The sequence below is a fragment of the Zonotrichia leucophrys genome, chromosome 1A, assembly GCF_028769735.1.
Source record: "Zonotrichia leucophrys gambelii isolate GWCS_2022_RI chromosome 1A, RI_Zleu_2.0, whole genome shotgun sequence".
Classification (NCBI taxonomy): Eukaryota; Metazoa; Chordata; class Aves; order Passeriformes; family Passerellidae; genus Zonotrichia; species Zonotrichia leucophrys.
Genome location: NC_088170.1, coordinates 26484891 through 26512491, shown reverse-complemented (window position 1 = coordinate 26512491; position 27601 = coordinate 26484891).

The window sequence follows — 27601 nt, the reverse complement described above, 5'->3', positions numbered from 1 at the left end:
TCCTCCGAGCCACCAGCGGCCCCTCGGCACCGCTGCCCTGTCACCGGGCTGTCACATCCCCCGGAGCGAAGCCAGTTACCAGGCGGCGGCGGCGGAGCTGGCTGTTGATCTGTGATACCCTCCAGCTGACTGCCTTTTTAGCATGCACGATCTTCAGGCCACAGACTACGCCTTTCTTTTGTGTCTGGAAAGCCTGTAGCAGTTGCTGGGCACTAGGAACAAACCAACCTTTGTATCGGGGGCTACAAAAACTCTTCTTACCTAAGGGAACTGCAATTCCCGTCCACCTTTACTAGAGAGAAAGATTAAATGAGGTCCGGGGATATTTAAGGATGAGTAGACTAGACTACTCCGAAGGAAGGCTTGTTTTCTATGTTGACTGCTTTGCACAGAAAATAAAGCTCATCAAAGGCTTGAAGTTGCCTTTACTTTGAAAGAAATACGTCATCTTCAAATATGCAAACCAGGTTTACTGTTGATAACCCAAGAGTTATTGACCTTGTGTTTCAGCTGTTCTCAGCGTGCACTTTGGCTTTTTCTGTAATAAGATCATCTTACCAGCAGATGATTATTGATCACTTATGACAGAAACAAAAAGCCTTGAGCAGACTAATCTATTCATTGTGCTCAGTGCAAAATGATGTAAAAATTGACAAACACTCCCCTCTTCCTACCCACCCCAACTCACCCCCCCTCAAAAAATATAATGTAGTCACAGTCAAAAACACCATTTCAGGATGAAACCCAGAGAACTAGGGAAGATGGCAAGCAACAGTAAGTTTTACCGAGACCTGCTTGGTGAACAACTACCACCCGGCAAGAGCCATGGCACTACCAACCAATCATGATCACAATTGGACTGTCCTCAGCACCTAACCCAAACCTGCTGGGGCCTTCCCCGTGCTGCCCACCCAGGAAGGGGAGAAAATGTACGGCTGCACGAGAAGGCAGTGGAGCAGGGCTGGCTGGCTCAGGACCCACGGGGCCATCAGCATCCTTGCCAACCCAACGCCGACGCAGTGGCAAGATGTGCCCCCATCCCCAAGTTCTCCGGACGGGCACAGGCAGGTGGGCAAGGAGCAGGTCATGGAGGGAGAAGCTTCTAGACTAACCTGCTCACAGGTTTCCACGATGTGCTTTCTGCCTCTCGGGGACCCAGACCGTGACACCCGGCTTGGGGGATGCTTTGGGCTGCTCTGCCCCTCTCCTCTCCGGCGCGACGGGCGAGGGCGGTCCCCTGCCCGCCCCAGCGGGGGCTACAGAGGCTGCGGGCGCTCCGGGCGGGGGGCACGGCCCGGGGCAGGGGACGAGCGGGATGCGGCAGGTACCGGGCAGCCGGCTGTGTCCTCGCTCGCCGCAGATTTTAAGGTTAAGTGCGTGCGATTTCTCACCCTCACAAAAGGGAGGAGGAAGGAAAGATGATCAAGGAAGCAAACCAGGCAGGGGAGCGATGAAGGGGCGGGCGGGGGGGTTGAGAAGAAAAGGAGGGAGAAACAAAGGGAAGAATAAAACCCTCTCCGGGAGCAAGCAAACAAAGAGGGTAAAAAGAGCTCGGCGGTCTCCTCGGGGGGTAACCCCCCGCCGGGCTCCCCGGTACCGCGGCACCCCGCCCCGACGTGCGGCCCCGGCCCCTGGTGCTGCCCGCGGCCGCGCACGGTGGAGCCCCGCGGGCAGGACCCCGGCCCGGCCGCTGTCGCCCTGGGAAGTTCGGCGGCGCGGAAACACCCCCGCGGGCTCGGGGCACCTTACCTGTCGGCCGGCACTCCTCGGGGAGCGGTGCGATGAAGCGGGGGAAAAAATCGGGGAGGAAAAAAATGATAATAAAGCCACCCCAGTTTCCGAAATTGCACCGCTCGATCAGGTTACTATGGAAATCGTCGCGAGCAGGCAAAAAAAAAAGCCAGAAGCCATCCTCATCCTCTCCGCCTCCGCGAGGCACCGCGGCGCCGGAGCCGCTGCCTCCCCGGGCGCAGCGCTGCTCCCCTCCGCCCCGGCTGCTCCCCTCCGCCGCGCACCGGCCCCGGCCCCAGCCCCGCGCCGCGCCGCCAGCGGTGCTGCCCCCCGCCGCACAGCTGGAATTTAAAGGGGCCGTGCTCTCCGGGCGCCGCTGCCCCCGCCGCCCGGGGCCGGCTGGGTGTGCCTTCGTAACCAAAAGTTTCCCGCGGGTGCGCCGAGATGCGGCAGCCGCAGGGACACGGGGATGGAGGAGCGGCGCGTTTGCGGTGCGTAGCCCTGGGCGTTGTGAATTATCATAGGCGTAACAGCAGGATCCGAAGGCCTCGACAGAGCTCGGTTGCGATGAGCGCTTTGCACAGACACGGGTAAAGAGGCAGCCCCGGTCTCTGAGAGCTTGTAATGTAAGCAGTGAGAGCAGACAGAAGGAGGGAAAATGTATAAAATGCATGAGGAAGGGTTGAAAACTTCCTAATCACCCCAGCCCAGAAATCACAATTTTTACATTGCAACTAAAAGATTTAAAAAATACAACAAACTGTTCTGACACAAGTCATCCTGCTTGTGTCCCTTATTCATAAACAGAAGTGCTTGTCAAGCCTGCCTGTTCTGAGAAGTGAGTTTGGCCTGCAGGACACCCTGGCCAGCCTGGAGGCTGGATCCATTTGAAGCCCACCTGTGGAGGGAGCTGTGCTAACAGCTGCCACTCACAAGCACATGCAGATTTTGGCCTGACTGGGTGGACAGAGCTTAGCAGCTTAGCAGCCCTTGCCACCAGTTCACTCTGCCCTATCTGTCCCCACCTTCACACCTCACATGCTGCTCTGCCCGGCCCCACTCCCGTGTGAGCCCTTTCCCACTCTCTCTGCTCCAGCAGCGTCAGGTACTGCAGCTCCTTCAGGAACTACCGCCCAAAGGATGGGTTTTCACCCCTAGAGAATATATTCCACAAGTTTCTGCTGATGGGGAATGAGGCTTCTAAGTTATTCCAGCTCTGAAAAATGGCTGCCTGCAGAACACAGGGAAACCCCATCTTTGCTCTGCTGTTGCAGTCTAACACTGTGCTTCAGTTCCCAAGAAAGGGAAAAAGTGGGGAAAAAATAGTTTTCAGATGATTGCCTTAAACACCTATGAAGAAAAGGAGCCCCCTCTGGAGTAAAAATGTGCATTTATTCATTCCAGAGTAAGAGCACTTTGCAACTCATAGGTTTATGGAAGATAGCTTGCAGTTAATGGTTCCCATGATACCTGTGGGTCTTCAAAAAACCTTCGTTTTCCAGTCTATCAGCCAGTCAAGCCTTGCAGCTCTTTATTTTGCACAAATTTTCATCAGTGCTGGTCAGCACAGCTGCAGCTGAAACCACCTCATGAGGTGAGGGAATTAGCTGTTGGATGGACGAGTAAAAAATAAATAAAAGAAACGAAAAACCTCTCCTACTGAGCTGTGTGGTATTTCCCCATTACAAATAATGCCTGACATTTCAGCTAGCCATTTCTGTTTAAGAAAGCAAGAGGCATAAAATGTACAGCCTAGTGAGAACTTAGTGTTAAGAAATAAGAAAGAGCAGACCAAAAGGCAAGAATTGACAGCCACATTGTCCAGGAATCCAGTTTGCCAAATACCATCATAACTTGAAATATTCCTACCAAAATACCACCATCAGTTGAAATAACCCTGAAAATAAATAAGGATAGATTTAGACCATAGTTTACGCCATAAAACGTACTGGGACATCTGAGGCTGCCTTTTCTTAAAGCTGTGAGACAAGAGAGTGGCTGAATATCTTAAAATTAGAATTACAAATATATGACCAAAGATCCCGGGTGAGCGACATCTTTCAGAAATGACAGTCCCTGGAGTGGATAACCTGGAGGTTATTTCTTTCAGTGCATGAAAGGCACAGAGCAGTGAGTTATCTCGGCAGTCTCTGTGCTGCAAGACTTCTCCCTGAAAGGTTAATTGGGTTAGAGGTGTAATTTTTACCCAGCAGAGATGTGCCAGCAGAGGCCTCAGATGTAGATGCAGTTCATACTGACAGAACTATGGTTTTGTTAGCATCGTATCTCTCACTGTGCCGTGGAGTAATTTCATTTCACCAGCACGAAGATCAGACCTGGTGGTCCAGCCACCTCTGCTCAGCCACTCTGTCAGTGCAAGGTGCAGCATGCACAAGGCTCCTGCCTCCTTTTTTTCCAATGACTACTCTGGAATTGCTGGTCTTTTTCATAAATGTTTTTGCAAATGGATAGAATATTTTTCTGTTTCCTAGGCCCAACCATTTAATCTTATGCCTCAAGCAGTTTTAGGAGTCTGTGTCTGACAGCAAAAGAGTAACCAGTCCTCTAGTCCTGTAAGAAGTGATATTCCAGAGCAGAGAAGTATCTTGAAAGTTTTCATATCACCAAGAATTTTCTGCAATGGCTTTTATAGTTTTACACAGAAAATATCTAAATAATTGTCTATTTTTCCCTTTGTTGCAAAACATTTGACTAGCAAAGCATGGTGAAGAATAAAAATGTGATTCTCACACAGCTTTAGAATAAACTGCATTGTTATACCTTTAATATATGAAACTTCAACACATCAGTTACATTGTAGTTTTCTACTACATGACTACAAACAAGTATGTTGGTATCATTGACACGAGATTAAATTTATTTCAGGACATACAGTAATTTGGAATTGCAGTATCTTGGCTTGTATATTTAAATACAATCAATTATCTTACCTAACATGTGTTTATGTCAGTGAATGACCAAACAATGACAAACTTACAAAGTAATGTATTGTCTCTGTAGGCTTTCAGTCCTTTTAAAATTACATCACCATATGACGTGTGACCTCATTACAAAGACTAAAGGGGTCTCCTATCAACCATAAAGATTTAAACATTGCTGGTCAAATACGTTAGCACCTTTGTCTGCTAAATTCCCATCTCAGACAAAAACCTGTTTATATGACTCAGGTGTCAAGTGGCAGCAGAAGAGTGTGCTTCTTCATCCCCAAAGGATGCTGTATTAAACCATCTGCTTCTTGCTACAGCAATATTAAAAAGTGTGAAAACACCAAATACAAAAGTTTTTCTCAAAATCTTAACTTAGTCATTCTGAATATTCTCAGTCTTTCCTGATATACAATAAGATGTGAAACCTTTTTGACTTGCCATGAAAAGCATGGTAATCTTGAATCACACATTGACATGTCCAAATGAAAAACTAAAACTGAACCTTTAATATCTGAAAAAGCTTTTAGATGAAAATAACCTGGTAAAGCTCAGGCATTTCACATCTTGCAGGGGAACCTCTAGGGGAGCTCTGCGGCTTCTTTCTGCAAAGATACTGGGCAGGACAAGTAACTGATGTTTGCAGAACTCCTGCCAGATCTACTAATGCCAGAAGTCCATTTGCACCTCTGCACTTTAACTTTACATTACCCAGTACCTGCCATGGCTGTTTGTAAGACCCTTCCCTGCCTGCCTACCTTCTTTCAGGCACTGTGACAGAACATTCTCCTTCCACTGTCAGCTGAAAGGTTTCCTCACAATTTCCAGTTTGTCACCCTCAGCCTGACCTACAGGCCACATCCTCACGGGATAGTGTGCACAGCAGGAGGACAAAGCCTAGATGTACTCCACAAGTATTCCAAAACCATGGGCACAACATATTTAGGAGAGGTAGCACCCTTAATGCACTTCAGGGGAAATGAAGGAAAGAGAAGTGGAAGGATCTATCAGGAATAGACAATTCCAGTCTCCATCAAGAGAATAATTGGATAAGACATTTCAAATCACCTGAATCTTGTTAGGATTGCCTTACCCCTTCTTTGCAGCCGCCTGATAAGCACCATCCTCCTTCCAGGTTTTGACAGTCTCCTTCTTTCTGCATCATTGGCCCTTTTAGGTGATTTTCTGCATTTTTTTCCATAAGTGGAACTTATTATAAAGTTTTCTGAAACACTGTTGCTATTACAATTGTCACTGATTAAGGGCTGTATCTTCCAACTGAAGGTATGTTGCATTTTAAAGTGTGATACTGGAGTCACCATCCACTGGCATGTCCATGTTTTCTACAAGGACACACATGAACCCAAGAGTAAAGCACTACTGCTTTCAGGTGGCTGGGACATCTCATGGGAGGCAGTGTGACCTGAAAAATTACTTCCATTCTTTTGTTGTAACACCAGGCATGGGCAAATTTACAAGAATGTGTATTGTGGAGGGGAAATAGGAGAGAGAAAATGTGTTTTGCCTTGGGAAAAAAATAGCTGCAGTAGTTTCCAGATTTCTGTTAGCAGATTGATATAGCTTCTGTATTCTGGAGAACTCCTGGCCATATTGTGATGTCTTATCACCTTCTCCTCTCCAAGATGTCTGCAAGACCCATAGCTTTTTTCCTTAATGTTCAGGAATAATCCCCAGAAGGCTCTAATCCTCACTGAAAGCAAATCATGTATACTGATCTCCTGTTTACGTGTACACAAACACATGTACACACACATGTGTGGGAAAAGAAAAATACAAAGTCAACCCTTTCACAATTATGAAATAACACAATTTAAATTGTCTGCCAAACTTAATTTGGCCACTTATGCCTAGTCATACTCTTAAATAAACTCATATAAGTCTTGGCGTACTTGTTGGAGGATGTTCACTTGATGAGCATCTTCTCAATTATATGTTTTATCCTAATTACTCATGATATAGTCTTGTAATGTCTTTATCAAGCCCTGTAGGCAAAATTTTTACATATCTATGTCCCTTAGTAGTGTAGGCAATAAAATTTCATCATTAATTAGCACATGGGGAGTTACTGAGAACGAAGGAGAGGAAAGTTCCCTCCCCAGTTTCCATCATTTATACCACTTTGGAGCAGAGGACCAACAAAAGCCTGACCTTGCACTTGGATCTCTGTGTAGCTGGGGATCATCGTGCCCTCTTCCCTGTTGGGGAAGGCAAGGCCTGGCTGCCTGCAAAGGTGGAGGTGCACAGGAGTGCAAAGTGATGGGCTCAGAAAAAACAGAACTGCTGAAATGCAATAATCTGGAAAAATGCAGAATCTGCACAAATGTGGTTTTCCAAGATCTAGTAGTTTGAGCAAGTTTTCGAATGGGTTTTCTCAGTGGAGACAGAGTCTCCAGCACCTTTACTTTTGGCTGTTTGTGGAGAAGGCACTGCACAGAGCAGCTGGGGTTTCCAAAATGGCTCAAAGTGCAGATGTTTCTTTAGAATGCTGAAGGACATATCTATGATTAATTCACTAGTAACTTTCAAATACCTGCTCTAAAACTGGAGTTTCTCAAAGAAGAGAGCACAACTTCAATACTTGTAAAGAAGCCCCATTTTTTCCAAGTCCCATTTTCACATGAAGCTGAACTTTTCAACAGTTTTGTTTTTATCACACTATGGCTGCAAAACAATCTATTAGAAGTATCTAAAACCAGACTATTAACAGGAAAAAAGTAATTTAAACATCTATTTCCTCTAGTACTAGCAATTGCAATATGACTGAAGGAGGGATCAACTCTGCAGTCCCCTGAACCAAACTCACTACTTCTTTAACAGCATATTCAAAGTTTTCTATATTTAGAGTTCTTCTAGAAAATTCACTTTCTTAATTTCTATTGTCTATTAGCCCCAGACCCTGTATGGTTACCAGGTAACGTTCAACAGAAGGGATACCCAACTGGGGGTACAAATTGCCTGCTGAATGGCCCTCTCTGACTCCATGCTGTTACTTTTGACCTCAGATGGCACAGAAAATGCTCTCCAGTTGACTTGTTTCCAAATGCCAAAAAACCCCAACCCCCAAAATTCTAAACATAAAACAGAAGGAAAGCTAAATTATTTGAGTTAAACTAACACTCAAAACAGTTATATCACAAATATAGCAATAAAAAAGTGTTATAAAAGTTGTGCTTCCTAATATATAAAGAAATCCTGAAGAATTATTTTGTATTGTTTATAGACATTGGAAATTTACATACAGTATATATGCATTAGAAATTAGTTTCCAAAGTTTTCTTACTGCAAACAGCGTTCTCATAGGCAAACAATTTTTTTTTCCTGTAACTGGATATCTGCCTGGCAGACATAAATATGTTTCTGTCAAATTCACCATTCTGCCATGGATATCAGAGGGCATCTTGAGATGACATGGACATTGTTTTGCTTCCTTTGTTAATCTTTCAGTTCTTTGGTTCTCACATGGCCTGGGTCCCTTCTGATTTTCTGTATTTAAATTCAGAAGCTCTTTCCAGAATACTCTTTCAATTTTGTTCATAGTTGCAATGCAAGAGGCCTGCAACTCTTGCTTTAATTTGGGACAGGACTTATTTCTTTCTGTAACTGAAGACAAACGGCAGACATCACCTTCCTTGTTTCTCCTGAAGTAATGCCTCAATTCTCTGTCTGGGTTAGCTGTCTAAATTATTTCCTTTCTAAATAGTCAAGTTCTGCTGTGTATAGAGGATTGTGACTTTCAGTGCTTAATATAAGCAAGCACTCTAAGGAGGGGCATACTGAGAAGATTATTTTCTGCAAGATACATAAAATATCCTTTCTGCTTCATGTGTTCCTGCTGCAGCCTCAGCTGTAGCTGTTGGTCCAGATTTTAGTACAGGGTCATATAGACCAGAAACCTGATCTTGTCCTTATATCAGAATGGCTCCTAGCTAAATTTCTGGGATCCTCTATGCTAAAATAAGAGAGGCTTGTCAAAATTAAGCTAATAGTCAGTGGTGAAGTTCCTTATCCCAACAAAACTATTGAAATGTCAAGTGCAAATTAAGGATCAGAAAGAGGAGAAAGAAAATGAGATGTAAAAAGATTCTAACAGATGCTACTGGCTTTTTCATATTAACAGTTGAAGTTAAAAGGTCAGCAGAGGTTGATCTGACTGTTAATGTTTCCTCATAATTTTGTTTACGAGAAAGAAGAAGGGAAGAAGACTTCCATCCCTGTTATCAGTTTAAGTTACTGTGCTTGAGTGGAACAACTTAATATTCCAAATATACAAACTCCAAAGAGGATCACACAAGAATGTTTGTCTCAGACTGTAATTGGAGTAGATCCATTTGTTTGTGTAATTGCCACCACGGTGGAAATCTGTGCTTCTGTATTTGCACAACTGCAATTATTTTCTAGGAATGAACCATCTGAATTTTAATATCCTGTAGACTCACTGCAATACAGCATATTACAATATCTTGACCTTTTCAGTGTTCCATAAATTGATTGTCTGGTTGTTCCAGTCCTCCCTCCTTTACAGTGCTGGAAACCTTAGAAGAAGAGGTAACATGGCTATTTCTGAATCCTATCTTGTATATTTATCAGCATTTTCAGAGCCACACTGCTGGTCTCTGGAAGACTTGACAGAAGTTACACACTGTGTGCCTGAGGTGAAGTAGCATATTAAATCATGCCAGAAAAGGCAGGGATGAGTGCCACAAGGTCCACCACAGGTGGTCCTGCTGAAGGTCACGTTGGTTGACCAGCATTGTTATCAAATTGTTATCTCTCCAGTGAGTTATTCTGACAGCCAGATAAACCTCCAGCTAAATAAATATTGTGTGCAACCTTCAGCCAACCAAATGTAACTGTTTAATTAATGTGCTTTTCCTAAGTAAATTAAAAAGCAGAGGGAAAAGGCTTCTGGTCTTTTAAGGATGCATAAAGCAGAAAATGAAAGATCTAAACATGAAAGGGAGAGAATCCTCTTAAAGCTGAGGATGCAGTGGTAAGAAAGTGATTATTCATTTCCAGACATCACCTCAAACTGATGGACTAGTGAAAAGAAGATGCAAATTGTAATCACTGGAAATGTTGGAGGAAGATGCAGAGAAAGAGCAATTGCCACTTTTTCATTGCTTGTCCTCCATCAAGGGAGAGGGAAAATTCACATTTGTTAGTGTTTATTACAATTATTACGCCCTCAAAAAACCCTCAAAACCATAGAACAAAACAGAAATGCTCTGGGGTGGCTCAAATTCTTCCTTTGAGACTAAATGCAAAATTTTTTTCTGAAGATGTTTTTCCCTTCCAGATGTGCCTTCAGGTCCCATGTGTGCCTTGAGGAAAATTCCTCTGCCTAGTGAGTGTGGAGCTGAAGAGGCCATTACTGCTTTAGTAGCTTCCTACAAGCATAGCTCAAACCATCCCATCTGGCCCTTGCAGCAGCAGCAGAAAGAGGGGTTTTGTCTCAAGCCCTGAACAGAACAGGAGGCACATGGCGTTACCTGCACTGCTCAAGTGTGGTGAGCAGGTGGGCATGTCCTGCAGCTCAGCCCTGCTGCACTGACCACTACCATGGCACTGCTGCTGACAGATCTCAAGATCAGCTGAGGCCAAACTCTTCTGTGTTCAGATTTGCATCACCTTTTGAAGTCTCACATCCAGTCTGGGGTGTGGGGTGTGCTGTGCAACTATGAGACAAACCATGCAAGAGAGCCTGAAACACAAAGGAGACTTCAGTTCCTTTCTTCTCTGCATCCCATGGAGAGCAGTGCTGTCTATCCAGCCTCCTGCTGAAAGCAATATCAAAATGAAAAATAATCATATTAAGGCAAATCCAGACAAAACAGAGTATGGGAAGAAGAAAGCATGTTTAAGAATTTTCTCCTTATTTCAAAAGCATAAATCTTAAGATTGTTAAAATAAGTCTCACTCTCACATTTTTTGACCTATTGTTTTTGGATTCCCATTGACCTATCAAATGTCATGAGTAAAACTCATATGTCTATCTTCAATTAATAAGAGCATTTTGGATAAGCACAAAGTAATAACTCTGGTCACTGCCATGTTGATGTTACTTCCTGCAGATCTGCTGTTGAAACTGGAGCCCCTTGAATGCTGACCAGTAAAAAATGTACCAGCCTTTTACCTAGCAATAAGGACCATCATATGCTGGTCATTAGTAATAGTAATCTGCACTTTTTCCTTCTTCTTTGTTCAATACAGAACCTAATTCAAGGCCTCTCTTCTGGTAATCAAAGGTTTCACTGCCACCAAATTATGCTATTTAAGGCATTACCTATGGATATGTTACCAGTGCTACCATTTGTGCCTTAACAGAGACTGGACATCATCCCATTATCTTTCCAACATAACAGAAGGAAGCATCATGGTCAGGAGGTAAGAAAGCATTTATTGCCTACATCATCCACAAAAGAAAAAAACCTGGGACATCTGCGGTGATATAATTTGACTGACAACCAAAAAGCCTGCAGTAACACCATGCTGTGGCCTGTGTGAGAAAGGCAAGGGAACAGAGGCAGCCATCTTCCAGCAAAAATAATCACAGTAGGCCAGAAAGAATAGAAATCTATACCAAGAGATTAACCTTCTAAATGATGGAGGTAAATGCTTTTATGAATATATCTTACCAAATATCTGGAGGCTATAAGATTGTTTGGAGTGGGATGAAATAACAGTGAAGTGCATTATTGTGATGTGTTATTTATTTACACCATTCATGTTATGTTCATTAACCTCCAGCTAACATGAGGAATCTGGAGTAGCCACATTATAAGCAGGAGAGTCTGCCTTGCAAAGTTTTCTATCCAAGTGAGTTGTACAGGAGTCAAGGAGAGGTACAAAGTGTAGGGACATACCCATGCCCACGTGACAGATGGGTGCCAGAGCCACAGAACAGACAACAAATTCACAGTGCTTGCATCTTACACTTGGCAGATAGGCTGGGCAATTTACAGTTCTTAATGGGACATAATGAAATATTCCTCTTGATGTCTAAACACTCTGACACATAAAAACAGGACAGTATGACTGAAAAAAAAAAGCCTGTGTATTGAAAACTTGTTCAGAGACCTTTCCATAAATACAAAAATGTTTTGGTTGTCAGTTTGAGGTGTGAGCCATTGTATATGTCCAACTATAGCCTCTCCAAAGTCACATACAGCAGCAATGCCTCTGATTGCCACATACAGCAATGCCAGCTGATTTTAAGCTAGGTCAAAAAGACAGAGAAGGCCAAAGGAAAAGGATATTTCTTTCTTTGGTATCCACTACATCTTAGTTTCTTCCCTTGTCAGGTTTTTCATTAATTTCTGAGAGAGATTTGGCCAGAAATAGTTTGAGAGGATGGTGCTTATGATTTTGTGCATATTTTATTGCTAGGATATACTGCCAATACATGACACATTTCCAGATCTTTCAAATAGTATGTGCTCAACACACAGTGAGAAGGGTTTTACTCATAAAACTTAGTTAAAAGGAAGTGTACAGGGGTTTTTTTTTCTGGAAAATAAGAATGAGTCATTCATGCATGCATTTGATTTCCAGATCCAAGAGTCTGCAATCTAGACTTATGGTTTTTATTTTTCTGAACACCTCATCAGTCTCTACGTAGGCTGTTGCATCCTGCTGTCAATAGGAGGTTCATGAGGAAATAAAAAACAGAGCAGAAGGTACCAGGGTTTTCTTCCAGGTGAGAAAGTACAATAGTTTTCCAGAGTGGCTACTAAAAAAATAAACAAACCTGTGACCTTTAAGTTGAGGGACCCCTTAGTCCTCTCTGTGCCTCATCCACAGAGAAATGACTGCCTATCTCTGTTCAAGTCTGCAGAAATTCATTTCTGCCTCCTCAGGGTAAGCAGGCTGTCCAGGTTTAGAGCAAATTTGGGGAAGAATCCCCCCAAAGGAGCTCCGGTGGGAAAAGCAGATCCAATCGGCCCCTCCCCCCCCAACTGGTCCGGGAGGAAAGAAAAATACCTCCTAGGAGAAAGGTGGAAAAAAACCCCCTGTTTATTAAACAATAAGACCAAAACAGTATCAAAACAATGAGACCCCTTGCCACTCTAAAAGAGATGACAAACTGAGAAAAACCCCGGGTTCAAGCAGTAGCTCACTCAGTCTCTGATCAGTCTCTCAGTGCTGGAATTGTCGCAGGCCCAGGCCCGGCCTGGTGGGCCACAACTGCAGCTGCCGGTGCTCTCCTGGGTGTTCAGTCCAGAGCAGTTCCAAGAGGTCCAAAGAAAAAGGGAAAAAACAGTCCAGGGAACTTCTTTGCCTCAGCTAGCTAACACTAACTAAAAAGCAAAAGAAGAGCTCTCTGTCCCGCTGTCTGTCCGCAGACAACACAGTCAGGAGCAGGAATGTGGAGGAGTGCAGTGTCTGAAAAACAAAACTGCGCGCTTCTTCTCTCTCCCCCTTCACTCTCTGTAACACTCTTAAAGGTACAAAACTTATTATTATTCAGTATAAACAGAATGAGACGATTGGGGATAAAAGCATCATATAGTCAACCCAGGACATTCCACCCCTTATCCCCATATCGTCTGCTTACTACTAAAACTAATATAAATTCTAACTCTACAAGTACATACATGATACATCCATTATACAACTATACACAGACAATGGTAATAACATTCAGGAAACAGTGATATTTATACAGGTTTTATCCAACAATCAGGTCTCCCTGAGGTACACATCGTGTTCTTCCATCTTTTTGCATTATCCACCACGTGCAACCTGGTCCCTGAGCAAAGACAACCCCACGAATGGGTTTGTCTGTACTCGAGGCAGAATTGATCCACACAGTCTTCCCTAACAAACCTCTGACATGTACCACTGGGACTTTGTCTCCATCTACTCTCTGCAAAGGCTCAGATTGGGCAGGGCCGACTCGGTTAGTAGAGCCTCGGGTGTTAACTAACCAGGTGGCCTTTGCCAGATGCTGATCCCAGTTCTTGAAAGATCCCCCACCTAATGCTTTCAATGTGGTTTTTAACAGTCCATTGTACCTCTCTACTTTGCCTGCAGCTGGTGCATGGTAGGGGATATGGTACACCCACTCAATGCCATGTTCCCTAGCCCAGGTGTTGACAAGGCTGTTCTTGAAATGAGTCCCATTGTCTGACTCAATCCTCTCAGGGGTGCCATGTCTCCACTTGGCACCCCTGAGAACTTGCTTTTCCAGGCCCAGGATGGTGTTCCGGGCTGTAGCATGAGGCACAGGGTAGGTTTCCAGCCATCCAGTGGTGGCCTCCACCATGGTCAGCACGTAGCGCTTGCCCTGGCGTGTCTGGGGCAGTGTGATGTAGTCAATCTGCCAGGCCTCCCCATACTTGTACTTGGACCACCGCCCACCGTACCAGAGGGGCTTCAGTCGCTTGGCCTGCTTGATGGCGGCACATGTCTCACAGTCATGGATAACCTGAGAGATACTGTCCATGGTTAGATCCACCCCTCGGTCTCGTGCCCACTTATAGGTGGCATCTCTGCCCTGGTGGCCTGAGGCATCATGGGCCCACCGAGCTAAGAATAACTCTCCTTTATGTTCCCAATCTAGGTCTATTTTGGACACCCCTATCTTTGCGGCTTGGTCTACCTGATCATTGTTTTGGTGCTCCTCATTAGCTCTACTCTTGGGTACATGGGCATCTACATGGCGGACCTTCACAGGCAGCTTCCCTACCCTGGTAGCAATGTCTTTCCACTCTTCAGCAGCCCAAATTGGCTTTCCTCTACGTTGCCAGTTAGCCTTTTTCCATCTCTCCAGCCATCCCCACAGAGCATTGGCTACCATCCATGAATCAGTATAAAGGTAGAGCTTTGGCCACTTCTCTCTCTCAGCAATGTCCAGGGCCAGTTGAACAGCTTTGAGTTCAGCAAGTTGGCTTGATCCACCTTCTCCTTCAGTGGCCTCTGCCACCTGCCGTGTGGGGCTCCATACAGCTGCTTTCCACTTCCGGTTCATTCCCACAATGCGGCACGACCCATCAGTAAAGAGAGCGTATTGTGTATCTTCTGCTGGCAGTTGGTTGTATGGTGGAGCTTCTTCAGCTCGTGTCTCTTCTTGTTCCCCTTCATCAGAGAGACCAAAGTTTTCACCTTCGGGCCAATTTGTAATGACCTCCAAAATCCCAGGGCGATTCAGTTTACCTATATGGGCGCGCTGAGTGATGAGAGCAATCCACTTGCTCCATGTAGCACTGGTGGCATGGTGAGTGGAAGGAACCTTGCCTTTGAACATCCACCCCAGCACGGGTAGTCGGGGTGCCAGGAGGAGTTGTGCTTCAGTGCCTATTACCTCCGAAGCAGCCTGGACTCCTTCATAGGCCAGGATTTCTTTCTCTGTTGGAGTATAGTTGGCTTCAGACCCTCTGTAGCTTCGACTCCAAAATCCCAGTGGTCGACCCCGAGTCTCCTCAGGCACCTTCTGCCAAAGGCTCCAGGACAAGCCATGGTTCCCGGCTGCAGAGTAGAGCACATTCTTCACCTCTGGTCCTGTCCTGACTGGGCCAAGGGCTACTGCATGAGCAATCTCCTGCTTGATCTGTGCAAAGGCTTGTTGCTGCTCTGGGCCCCAGTGGAAAGTGTTCTTCTTACGGGTGACCAGGTAGAGAGGGCTCACGATCTGACTGTATTCGGGAATATGCATCCTCCAAAAACCTATGGCGCCTAGGAAAGCTTGTGTCTCTTTCTTATTGGTGGGTGGAGACATTGCTGTGATCTTGTTGATGACATCGGTGGGAATCTGACGCCGTCCGTCTTGCCACTTCACTCCCAGAAACTGGATCTCTTGAGCAGGTCCCTTGACTTTGTTCTTCTTGATGGCGAAGCCAGCTTTTAGGAGAATCTGGATAATTTTCTCCCCTTTCTCGAACACCTCTGCTGCTGTCTTCCCCCACACAATGATGTCATCAATATATTGCAAATGTTCTGGAGCCTCACCCTTTTCCAGTGCAGCCTGGATCAGTCCATGGCAGATGGTGGGGCTGTGCTTCCACCCCTGGGGCAATCGGTTCCAGGTGTACTGCACGCCTCTCCAGGTGAAAGCAAACTGAGGCCTGCATTCTGCTGCCAGAGGAATGGAGAAAAATGCATTGGCAATGTCTATAGTGGCGTACCACCTTGCTGCCTTGGACTCCAGCTCGTACTGGAGTTCCAGCATGTCCGGCACAGCAGCGCTCAGGGGTGGGGTCACTTCATTCAATGCACGATAGTCCACAGTCAATCTCCATTCTCCTTCAGATTTTCGCACAGGCCAGATGGGGCTGTTGAAGGGTGAGTGGGTCTTGCTGACCACCCCTTGGCTCTCCAGCTCACGGATCATTTTGTGGATGGGGATCACAACATCTCGATTCGTTCAGTACTGTCGGCGGTGCACTGTTGAGGTGGCAATTGGCACTCGTTGCTCTTCCACCTTCAGGAGACCTACTGCAGATGGGCTGTCTGACAGTCCAGGCAAGCTGTTCAACTGCTTGACACCCTCTGTCTCTACAGCAGCTATTCCAAATGCCCATCTGAGTCCCTTTGGGTCTTTGAAATACCCACTTCGAAGGTAGTCTATGCCCAAAATACATGGGGCCTCTGGGCCAGTCACAATAGAGTGTTTCTTCCACTCATTTCCAGTCAGGCTCACCTCAGCTTCTACCAAAGTAAAATCCTGTGATCCCCCTGTCACACCAGCAATAGAAACAGACTCTGTCCCCACATGTCTTGATGGGATTAATGTGCATTGTGCACCAGTGTCAACCAAAGCTTTGTATTCTTGTGGTTCATATGTGCCAGGCCAACGAATCCACACAGTCCAAAAAACACGGTTTTCCCCAGCCTCTACCTGGCTAGAGGCAGGGCCCCTCTAAGCCTGGTTATCCTTCTTTCCCTGGGCATATGTCTTGGAGGTTCCTTCAAGGGGATCAAAAATATTGTCATTATCATCATATGTGACAGTTCGGTTACTGGCCACTGGAGCTGCTTCCCTTTTGGAACTTCCTCTCTGAATCTTCAGTTGTCTCACCCGTTGTGCCAGAGCAGAGGTAGGTTGTCTATGCCATCTCCTCATGTCTTCTCCACAATCACGCAAATAGAACCACAGCTCAGCTCGTGGGGTGTACCTTCTCTCGCCGTCTGGTGAACGTCTGCGTTGGGTACCAGAACCTCTGATCTGTACCGCCGAGATTTGGAGAAAGCTCTCTTTAATCTCCTCCCTCAGTTTCTTGTGACCCTCCTCTATCTTGTCCTCTAATTTTTGAAGACGTGTTTCCACTGCTGCGATTCTGGCATGTGTTGGGCCATGTACAGCATCTGCATATGCTCGGAGCTTCCTTGCCATGTCAAGCACAGTCTCACCCCTCTCATCCCTCTTCATGATGGCTAAGGCAGAGGCATATTCTTGTGGCCCGAGTCGTACGAGTTTTCGCCACATCACAGACGTGCATGGTACTAAGTCTGGGTTCCTAGTTGTTACATCATCTGAGAAGATAATCTCAACCACAGCCATTTCTCTCAGGCGTTGGATCCCTTGCTCTATTGTCTTCCACTGAGTCTGCTGCATATAGAGATCGTCTGCACACAGGTATCTTTCTGCTACACTTCTTAGGACTCGTTCCCAGAGGCTCTGAGAGTTAGCCCCCCTCATCATTCCTTGGTCTATGACAGTATCCTGTGACAGGGATCCCAAATGCCTGGCTTCAGTGCCATCCAAAATTGTAGCCTCGCCTGCAGCATCCCAGAGACGGACCAGCCAACTAATTATGGATTCATCAGACCTTCGAGTGTAGTCCTTCCTTAGGCCACGAAGGTCCTTCAGGGAATAAGACTCAATATTTGCGTCTGATCTTGCACCTGCTGCTTTGACTCCTGATTTTACATCAGGAGGCATTGAGGTTCCTTCTCCTGTATCACCACTATCATCATCATCATCATCCACTGGTCGATCAGTTTTTTCCGTGCGTTTCCCACTTCTAGTACTGGTAGCAACAGCCATGGGTTTAGATGCTGGCTCTGAGCCTGGGCTGTTGGCTACAGCTTGAGTGACTGGGATAGCTGATTTATCTCCCTGCCCCCTGCCTCTGTCTGCTGCCCGACAGTATCTAACAAAGTGCGATAAGCATAGGCCAGGGCCCAGCTTATTGCAATTAGCCTTTTCTCCTTAGAATCGTCATGGCACTTCTCCTTTAGGTATTTCCCCACCTCTGCTGCGTTCTGAATTTGTTCCCGTGGGAAATCCCAGTCTACAGGATCAGAAAATTCCTTCAGGGTTTGGCCTATATTTTCCCATTCTCCACCCCACTCAGGATTTTTCACGCCTGCATCTGCTTCTGGATCAGGGGTCTCACCAGCTCCTCTGGATATCTCAGCCCTCATTCTAGAGAAGCTGCAGACCATATAGAGGAAACTTACCAAATTAAATACCAGAAAGATGGTCTCTTTAACATTCAGGGGAAACTGAACATTCTCAAAAAGTGACATAACCGATCCAAAGGAGAAGAGGGAAAGGGAAGGCTGGAAAGTCTCATTCTTAGCTCCTCCTCTAACAGACTGAGTGTAGTTACTAATAAATTCCCAAAACATACCATTGGAATTGGGATGCAGGATAGGATGAAGAAACCATAAACCATACATGCTGTAAACAGAGGTCAGTATCTTTTTGAACGCTTTATAAATCATTATCACCAGGGCCAGCACAACAGCTATTCCAATCCGTACCCCTCTACCGTAAAAATTACTTGTTAAGGACAATAATCCTAATGACCAGAAAGGTATTGAAACCTCAAAAAGGTCTAGAGCCCAGAGCCATACAGAGGCTTTCACAACCAGAGACATCAGGAGTCCAAGCATCATGTCTACTAACTGCTTTAACAACAACAGACACACAATTAATAGGGCTTTTTTCCACATTTTCGAGCCCCACGTTGGGCGCCAATTCATGTATTTGTCCAGGTTTAGAGCAAATTTGGGGAAAAATCCCCCCAAAGGAGCTCCGGTGGGAAAAGCAGATCCAATCGGCCCCTCCCCCCCCAACTGGTCCGGGAGGAAAGAAAAATACCTCCTAGGAGAAAGGTGGAAAAAAACCCCCTGTTTATTAAACAATAAGACCAAAACAGTATCAAAACAATGAGACCCCTTGCCACTCTAAAAGAGATGACAAACTGAGAAAAAACCCCGGGTTCAAGCAGCAGCTCACTCAGTCTCTGATCAGTCTCTCAGTGCTGGAATTGTCGCAGGCCAGGCCCGGCCTGGTGGGCCACAACTGCAGCTGCCGGTGCTCTCCTGGGTGTTCAGTCCAGAGCAGTTCCAAGAGGTCCAAAGAAAAAGGGAAAAAACAGTCCAGGGAACTTCTTTGCCTCAGCTAGCTAACACTAACTAAAAAGCAAAAGAAGAGCTCTCTGTCCCGCTGTCTGTCCGCAGACAACACAGTCAGGAGCAGGAATGTGGAGGAGTGCAGTGTCTGAAAAACAAAACTGCGCGCTTCTTCTCTCTCCCCCTTCACTCTCTGTAACACTCTTAAAGGTACAAAACTTATTATTATTCAGCATAAACAGAATGAGACGATTGGGGATAAAAGCATCATATAGTCAACCCAGGACACAGGCTTTTAAGACTGTAGTTGTACTCTCAAGTAACAATTCAGTTTGGCTCTGAGCTCTGCAAGATCACCAGAGGAATGGGGGATGATTTGCCTAATAGAGAGGCTGCATGTGCTGACAGGTGGAATAAGGGACTTAGGAAATAAGAAAGTGGTGATGATATATGGCACTGTGTTATAAAAAGGAGCCTCAGAAAAGAGGTTTTTCTTCCTTGATTCCATGTCCTCAGAGTGAAGTCCACATTCTCCCTTACTGTGAAGGTGGAGGACCAAAAATCCATCAGAAAATTTATACATACACACACAGAGAGCAAAGAGCAATCATTCCTTCACTGAGTATGTCCTGGGTTATGTTGTTATTTCCCAGTCACTTCCTGGGACATCAGTGACTGAATGATTTTAAATCAAGCTGTGTGTTGGACTCTAGTGTCTCAGATAGGAAGGGGGTAGAGGAAACCCTTCTGCTTCTTGTGTAGATCTCAGGTGAAACAGCTTCTCCCTGTTTTCCCCTGATGCAGAAGAGGAAATAAGGCATTTTCCAGAAGAAAGACAAGAGAGAAATGTGGATTAAGCAGCAGCTTCTCCAGTTGTCACTGCAGCAGGAAGTGCATCACTTTTCCAGGGATTTGCTGGTGTGAGTCACTGTCAGAGACAGCAGTGCACAAGAGCAGACTGCGGACAGTATCCTATGCTGGTTCCCCATCCTGCCACCCTCAGCAATCCCAGTGATCTCCTCCTGACAATGTCAGACAAGGATCAGAAATTAGGCTTTTAAAGGAGAATCCTCTGTATCCTTAAAGCTGCAGCCCTGTCTTTTAAAAACTGATGGAGAAGTTCCTCACAACAGGAATGGTGCTGGATTCCTGTGTTCCTCCAGTAAGAAATTATTACAGCAGAAAATAAAACAGGTCCTGATGGATGCAGCTAATTAAAAGAAGAAGAAGAAGCTTCAACTTCTGAGTAAAAACTACACATGGACACAGGGATAGTTACAGCATGGTCGCACTGTCCAGGTGTGCTCTAACCCTTGAGCTGCGGTGTAGCAAATTTGAGTAAAGTGGCAGTGTCTTCCAAAAAGCAATCTACTTTCCCTCCATATCTAAACTAAAGCTGCAAATGCACCTACCATCAAAGCAGTTAGTCACTTACATGGGGCTGCAGGGGCAAAACATTGCTTGATCTGCTCAAGTCCCCCACCTTTCTCCTGTGGCATTTAAATCCTGAGAAGATATAAATAATCTATCTTTATCAAGATATATATAATCTATCTTTATCTAGCTTTGAGCAACATGTTAATTCATAGTAAGGAGCAAAGAGCAACAAAAGGCACTAAAAGTAGTAGAAATTGAAAAAATATGCAGGAAAAGAAAGGCAAGTCATGAAACAGGTAAGAGCAGCCATCCCGCAGTTTTCCATGTAGAGCCCATGAAGATTTGCTCAAGGTGGGCAATCAAGCTCTCTGGTTCTTTGGCACATCTCCACTCTTCATTGCTTCAGGTGCTCTGTGCTTCTCATCTCCTCCTGCCAAGGCAGAAATAGGCTGTGGTAAGCGCTTGAACCCAGATTCTCTGAGTCCCCAAATATTAGTGATTTACTACCCAAAATAAAAAGGCTGCTTTTGACCCCCAGCTTGCTCACTGGCAGTGCCTTCAGTCTGAGGAGCAAGGTGCACCCGGGAGGGATTCCCAGCAATGACACAAGGTTCAGATGTGGTCACGGGCAGTCAGTCTCCCCTTTGTGCTCTGCAAAGCACGGCCAGAGGCAGCGATTTCATCGCTTGAGTCACCCCTGGTTAAAAGCGCACTTGTTTCCTCTGCCTTTTGTCTTTCAAGGTCTTCCTCGCCAGAAGCAAGGCAGAGGCTCACAGAAACCTTGAGGTAAGCAGCAGTGTGCTTGCAGGGATTCTGACCTTGCTTTGGCCCACATCGGAAGCAAATCTGCATGCAAAATAGGGCTTCTCTGCATTTTCCATGCAGATCAGAATATTCAAAAGTAACTGGAAAGCCCTGCTCTTTCAGAGCCATGCAGGGGTTAGACAATTTTTTCCATGAATGTATATTGACTCTACTTACCATTTCATTATCTGTTTTCCTTGTAAAATAGGTTTTGTAGCTCTGAATTTGATTTCTACTGTTAGTGCTTATTATGGCAGCATGGTTATGTCACAGCGTATCCAAGAAAAGAGAGAGTTGTAGAGAAACATTTATGAGAACAATATAAACTCTTAAAAAGATGGACAAGCTCTCAGGCTCTGTTTCTTCAGGTCTGGAAATATTTATTATGATTACTGCATTAAAGACAGAGAATTGCACAAGCATAGGGAAAAGTATCCATAAATACTTTTGTCACCATCTTTAAAAAGCAGTTTAGAGTCATCACCATTCAACTCTAACTCTTTAAAATTCTGGTTTACATATTTTAATTGTTACTGGCAAGGAAAGTTAGTGCTCATGATGTTTCTGTAAGGCTGCATCCTGACCTCAGCTCATATAATCAATTTTCAGGCTCCTCATAAAGTCTTCCTGAAATATCCAAAGAAAAGAAATGCACCTCATACAGAATGATGTGAAGTAAAATATGACATCAAAATGACCTGAGGTACTGTTGTTCTCTAGAAATGAAAGAAAATTAAAAGCAACATAAAACACTAAATGTATAGGAATGTTTCTGTATCTGGCAGGGTAAACTAGCAACACAATCCCAGGAGGTTTGTTCTCATTTTCATTATCACTACTGTATAGTCCACACTTTTGAAAAAATAGCTCTATAAATTTTAGTTTTGTAGTTTTTAGCTTTAAACAATTGCAGAAAAAATTGGGGGGCAGGGTGGGGAGTGCTTATTTTTTCAGTCCTTAAGTTATTATCCTACTGTGGCTACATTATGTTCTTATGCTCACTTTCCAGATTTGTCTGTATGTATTTAAAAACATCAGCAGAGGATTTTTTTTTTTAATTAAAAGCATTAAAAACAGCCACTTGAGCCATGAGCCATTTTACCCACCTCTGGTAATGAATTTCTTTCCTTTGTCAACTCTATACGTATGTCAGAGGTTGAGTATTTTGCTTTTTATGCACAAACTCTGTACAGTAATTGCATCTTCTATGGAACATCTTTTGGCAAAAAGTCCATCATACTGAAGGAATACTTGCTCATATAAATGGGAGATATAATCCAGAACAAGTTCTTGGTCCATGCAATAATGATTGAGATCTCAACATGTCAGAGTAAATGATGCAATTTAATTGTTAAATTTTTCAACATGGGAAAAAAAAAATTCCACTGACAGTGATTGCTGTTGGTTTGATCTATATCTTGCCAAACCCCCAAATTTTTAGTCAAACAACAATGAGAACAAAAAATTCAGTTTCCCCTGCAAATATTTAAGCATGTTTACTGCTCACAGAATACTGGAAAGTGATAACAAAAAAAAGAGAGAAAAAGAAAAAAAAGTGAGAGACACCTGCTTCTGTTAGTGACACTTGCTGCTGTTAGTGTCTCCTCCTTGCAAGTTTGTTCCTCACACCATTGGGGGCAGGAGAGAATGAACACCTGTCCCCAGGCTGAGGGATTTGTGTGGCCCAGCACAGCCCCCATCTCTGCACAGTGAGAAGGATGGCTGGGGTGGAAAAAAGTCCGGTTCTATCTTTCTGAGGAAGAAAGGAAGGCAACTGCAATATTTTCATGAGTGGGTGACAGTTGAAAGTATGTCTTGTGAAGTTGCTCTTTGATGAATGTACAGCATTCCTGGAGGAAAAATCGGAGTTTGCCAAGTGCAGGCATCTTCTATTCTCATACAGCTGAAGCTGCTTTGATCTAAACTTGACAAGCAATGTGTATATTGTACTACTGAAACCACTTTAGTCTTTTTAACTCAAAAAACAAACAGCCCAGGGACCTAAATCTGCTCTTGGACACCTCCTCCAGGCACCCCACTGCTCTTGGCTTGGGCAGCATGAGCAGTAGATGCAACAGGGGAGGACTCAGGGAAGGCACCAGTGGCTCAGGTCTCCAACCCCTGCAGCTTGGCTTGGCACGCCAGGTTCAGGTGCCAGCTTGGATATGGGTTGATTTCCAGGGCAATGGTAGCCCTGCTGGTGGAGGCATGAGAAGCCAACGCAGCCATGAAGAGTTTCCCTGACCTGCACTGACACTGACTTATATTTTACATCTTTTGACTTGCATTTCAGAGGGATCAGCACTTATCTATCTGTGGAAATTAATTATAAATCTCTTTTTTTCCTTTTTTTTTTAAGATAGCCTATGATATCTAGAAAAGATGATTTATAAATGCTTTAGTTTGCTTAATTGTATCTGTCTCAGTAAAGTCTGCTTGAAATACTGGTAACTTTGATTCATTTATTGCCAAAATGAGAGCAGCATTCACTCTATCTGGTATATGCATTGCAATACCTGGTTGAAATTCAATAAAGTAAGAAAATGTAAGAAAGTTTGTGAAGAAAAAGTGCCACGTGTTGTGACACTGAAGTTTGTCCTCTGCACATAACATTGTTTTCTTCACATATATCCTAAATAAATACCTACATCAAAGATAGCAATTACAGATTCAATAATCTATATTTTAAAATCCTTAAATGCATGTTTGTTTGCTACATTGCATCAGAGTGTGCAATACCCTCTGACAGAAGCTCTCATTCTTCCATTTGTACTTCACAGTTTCCACTAGCTTCCATCTAACTTCCAGGTTTGATTTACTTCATGGAAGACTGTTTCAAAATTATTAACTTAATTTTTAGACTAAGTCTAATCCTGACATATAACAAAGGAGAAAATATTTTGATTACAAAACTACTTTATTGAAAGCTAATAAAAATATGTTTTCAGGAATTAATTTATCTTTAATAAAAATATTGTATTTTAATGGGAAGTGTTAGATAAAAATGTGTTGTAAAAGATTAGTTAAAATTATTTATAGAATGAAGAAACCTGTGGAAAAAAAAGCCTTTTCTGCTTGTTCTGCTGAGAAGTGACTAAAGGAAGCTCAGTTATACTGCACATGACATACTGAACTGCATGACAGCACTATAGTCTTGGGGAAGAATATTTGTTTCACTCCCATCCTTTAGCTGGGTCACCCAGTGTTGACCAATCTGCTGTTACCACTGGTAACTGATCCTTCTTTCTCCAGAGCAATTCACACACCTCTGGTAAATACAGGAAATAGAAACTGCTGCCTACACTTTCCTGCTGGGAAGCTAAGTGAGCACTAAAAAACAAAGAATCATACAATGGTTTGAGTAGGAAAAGACCCTAAAGATAACTTAGTTCCAATCCCCCCTCCATAGGTAGGAATACTTTCCACTAGAGCAGGTTGCTCCCCTCAGTCCCAGCCAACCTGGCATTGAGCACTTCCAAGGATGGGACGTCCACAACTCCTCTGGGCAAACTGTTCAGTGCCTCACCACCCTCTCAGTAAGGAATTTCTTCCTTGCATCCATCTAGTCTAAATCTGCCCTCTTTCCATTTGGAATCATTCCCTGTTCTCTTATCATAGCCCTTGTAAATAGTCCTTCAGCTATTTTTGTGTGTTCTCTTAAGGTACTCCTCTCCTCTCCTCTCCTCTCCTCTCCTCTCCTCTCCTCTCCTCTCCTCTCCTCTCCTCTCCTCTCCTCTCCTCTCCTCTCCTCTCCTCTCCTCTCCTCTCCTCTCTCCTCTCCTCTCCTCTCTCCTCTCCTCTCCTCTCCTCTCCTCTCCTTCCTCCTCTCCTCTCCTCTCCTCTCCTCTCCTCTCCTCTCCTCTCCTCTCCTCTCCTCTCCTCTCCTCTCCTCTCCTCTCCTCTCCCCCAATTCTTACAGTCTATCTTCATAGGAGTGCTCCAGCCGCCTGAGCATCTTCATGGCCCTCCTCTGGACCTGCTCCAACAGCTCCATGTTCTTTTTATTTGTTGGGACTCCCAACATAACGAAATCCCTTTCACAATACTTACTCATGAGGGCTGCTAACACATCTAGGGTTAAAATGTAATAAACTTCTTTCACCTCCCTTATTCTACTGTAAGGATGATTTCCCAAGAAAAGATTTTCTCACTTTACCTTCAAACCATCTCCAGATTGGAAGAGAGAAAGGAGAGAAGGTACAACACTGTGAATGAGAAGCTGCACTTCTTGCAAATTTAATTTGTGTTCTGTTAGCAAGGAAGAAAAAGATAGTGTTTAGTTAAATATTTCAGGAAATTATACAGTGAATGCCCCAATAAATGTAGTGTACTGAGGCCAGGGCACAGTCCAGCATAACTTCCCACACATCGAGCCATTTGCCAAGCCTGGCTGATGCACAGTTCTTGTACAATTACTTAATTGTGGAGCATGACTTTTTACCAAATTAATTTTACTTTTCTAAAAAATAACATCAATGTTTTTATACCAGAAACATTTTTCTTTTTTACTTCTAGTTATGTGCATACTTAGTATAACAATAAAACAGTAGAAATTGGAAATCATTTAGGTCATCTATTCCATTCCCCTGCCTGTGAGGAATTATTTCTTAAATTGCATTTGTTAAAGTTTTTTCAACATATGAACAACACTGAAAAGTCATGTCATGCAACTGGAGGAAATAGGATTACAGGAACATCTGCTGGAAACTTTTTCCTTATGAAGTATGATATTTATACCTTGGCAACGAGCAATATTCACATTAAATGCAGATTATTTGTACAATTGAACTCTTATTCCTTTTGACAACTCTACCCAGCCTGTTTCCATGGCAGTCCAAGAAACTTCACCCCACTCTTTTGAAAGAAAAACATTTGGGCTGCTGGGATTTCAGGGTTTAAGCAGGATGCATGGTACCTGGGTATTGGTTGGCTTCCTTCAAGATAGATACTCACCTATACTGTTTGTGCCTTTAAAACAGGTATTTTTCTATAAGAAAGTGAAGAGAATAGTAGAACAGATATAAAAAAAACCAAAAGAAATGAAGGCAAGGAGACTACAGCACTGCCCTGATCTTACTTACAGTAAAATGAGGAAAGTGCTCTGCTTTCAAGACAAAACTCGGTTGAAATGTTTTTTTTTTATGTATACACAAACTCCTTTTCCTTGCATTTCTATAAACGAAAAAGCAGTTGTGATGAAAGTGCTGTGAAAGGGCAAGAAAATTTAAATAAAAATTACTTTAGGGGATTAACGGTCTTAATGAGTGACCCTGAACACATAGAAAACTGTGTTTCTAAACAAAAGCCATGCTTCTCTGGAAGAGGGGTGGCCTTATAGAATGGGAATGCTCCCTCTGAATTCCAAATTGTCATTCCATTTCTTCATTGTATGTGCGTGTGCAATGGGCTCCTGTGAGATCACCTTGGGGCAAGTTCAGGGCCCATCTGGGGTGAATCAGGCAATCAGTCACAGTGTAAATCATCACATTGCCTGAGTCCTGATTTGTGTTTTAGCTGAGAATGAGAAGGTGGTGAGTGCTGATGGAGTCTTGAAAGGCTTTCTGAGGCAGTGGGTGTGAGTGGGAGTGATGTAGCAGACCAGGGCCAGGGCACCTGGCCAGAGTCAACATTGAAGCTGATAAGGAAACTGCTTCAGCTGGCAGAGAGTTACATATATAGCAAAAGTGAGCCTTTATTCATTATTGTGTATGCAATTCCAGACTCTTTATACCACCACAACAGAATCATGTTTTTCTCCTCCAGTTCCAGAACAGGGGAACTCAGGGAGAGCACCCTGTTTAGTATCTAAATGATAGCAGAAATCCTGTCCTCAAATTAACGACTTTGGCTTTATTTCCTGAGTGTGTTCAGCTCCAGTTAGAGTAAATTAAAGTGTTAGGTTATCCTGGGCAGACAGACTGACAGGCTAGGGCTCCTCCATGCATCATTTTCTCTTTTCTCACTTGTGCACAGGTCGATAAGGGTTGGTACAGGGCTGTGACTGTCCCTCTGCCGGCAGCTCAGGTAGTCCTTGCACCCATTTAATGGAAACTCTGGCACCAGCCTTTTGGGCATATAGAATTACAGCAGTCAAAATGTTTCTCTAGACATCCAATGAATAATGAAAAGAGTGTAATAAGTACTTCAAACAATCACCCTCTCATCCTTTGGGATATGGAGTTATCTTTTTGAAGGGCTAAATCCATGCAAGTTTCAAGTTTCCTGAAATGTATACCCTTTTGTGACAAAGGGACATGGATACAAAGGTTGGGAGACAGGCCCTTTTGCTTTGGTTTTATTCCTGAACATGTTGACTGTATTTTGCCTATTTGATCCAGATTCATTCCATCATTTAACTCACAAGCCCCCCCTTTGAATATAAACCCCTAGGAAGGGGGCTGGATGGCAGCACCTGTGTCCTT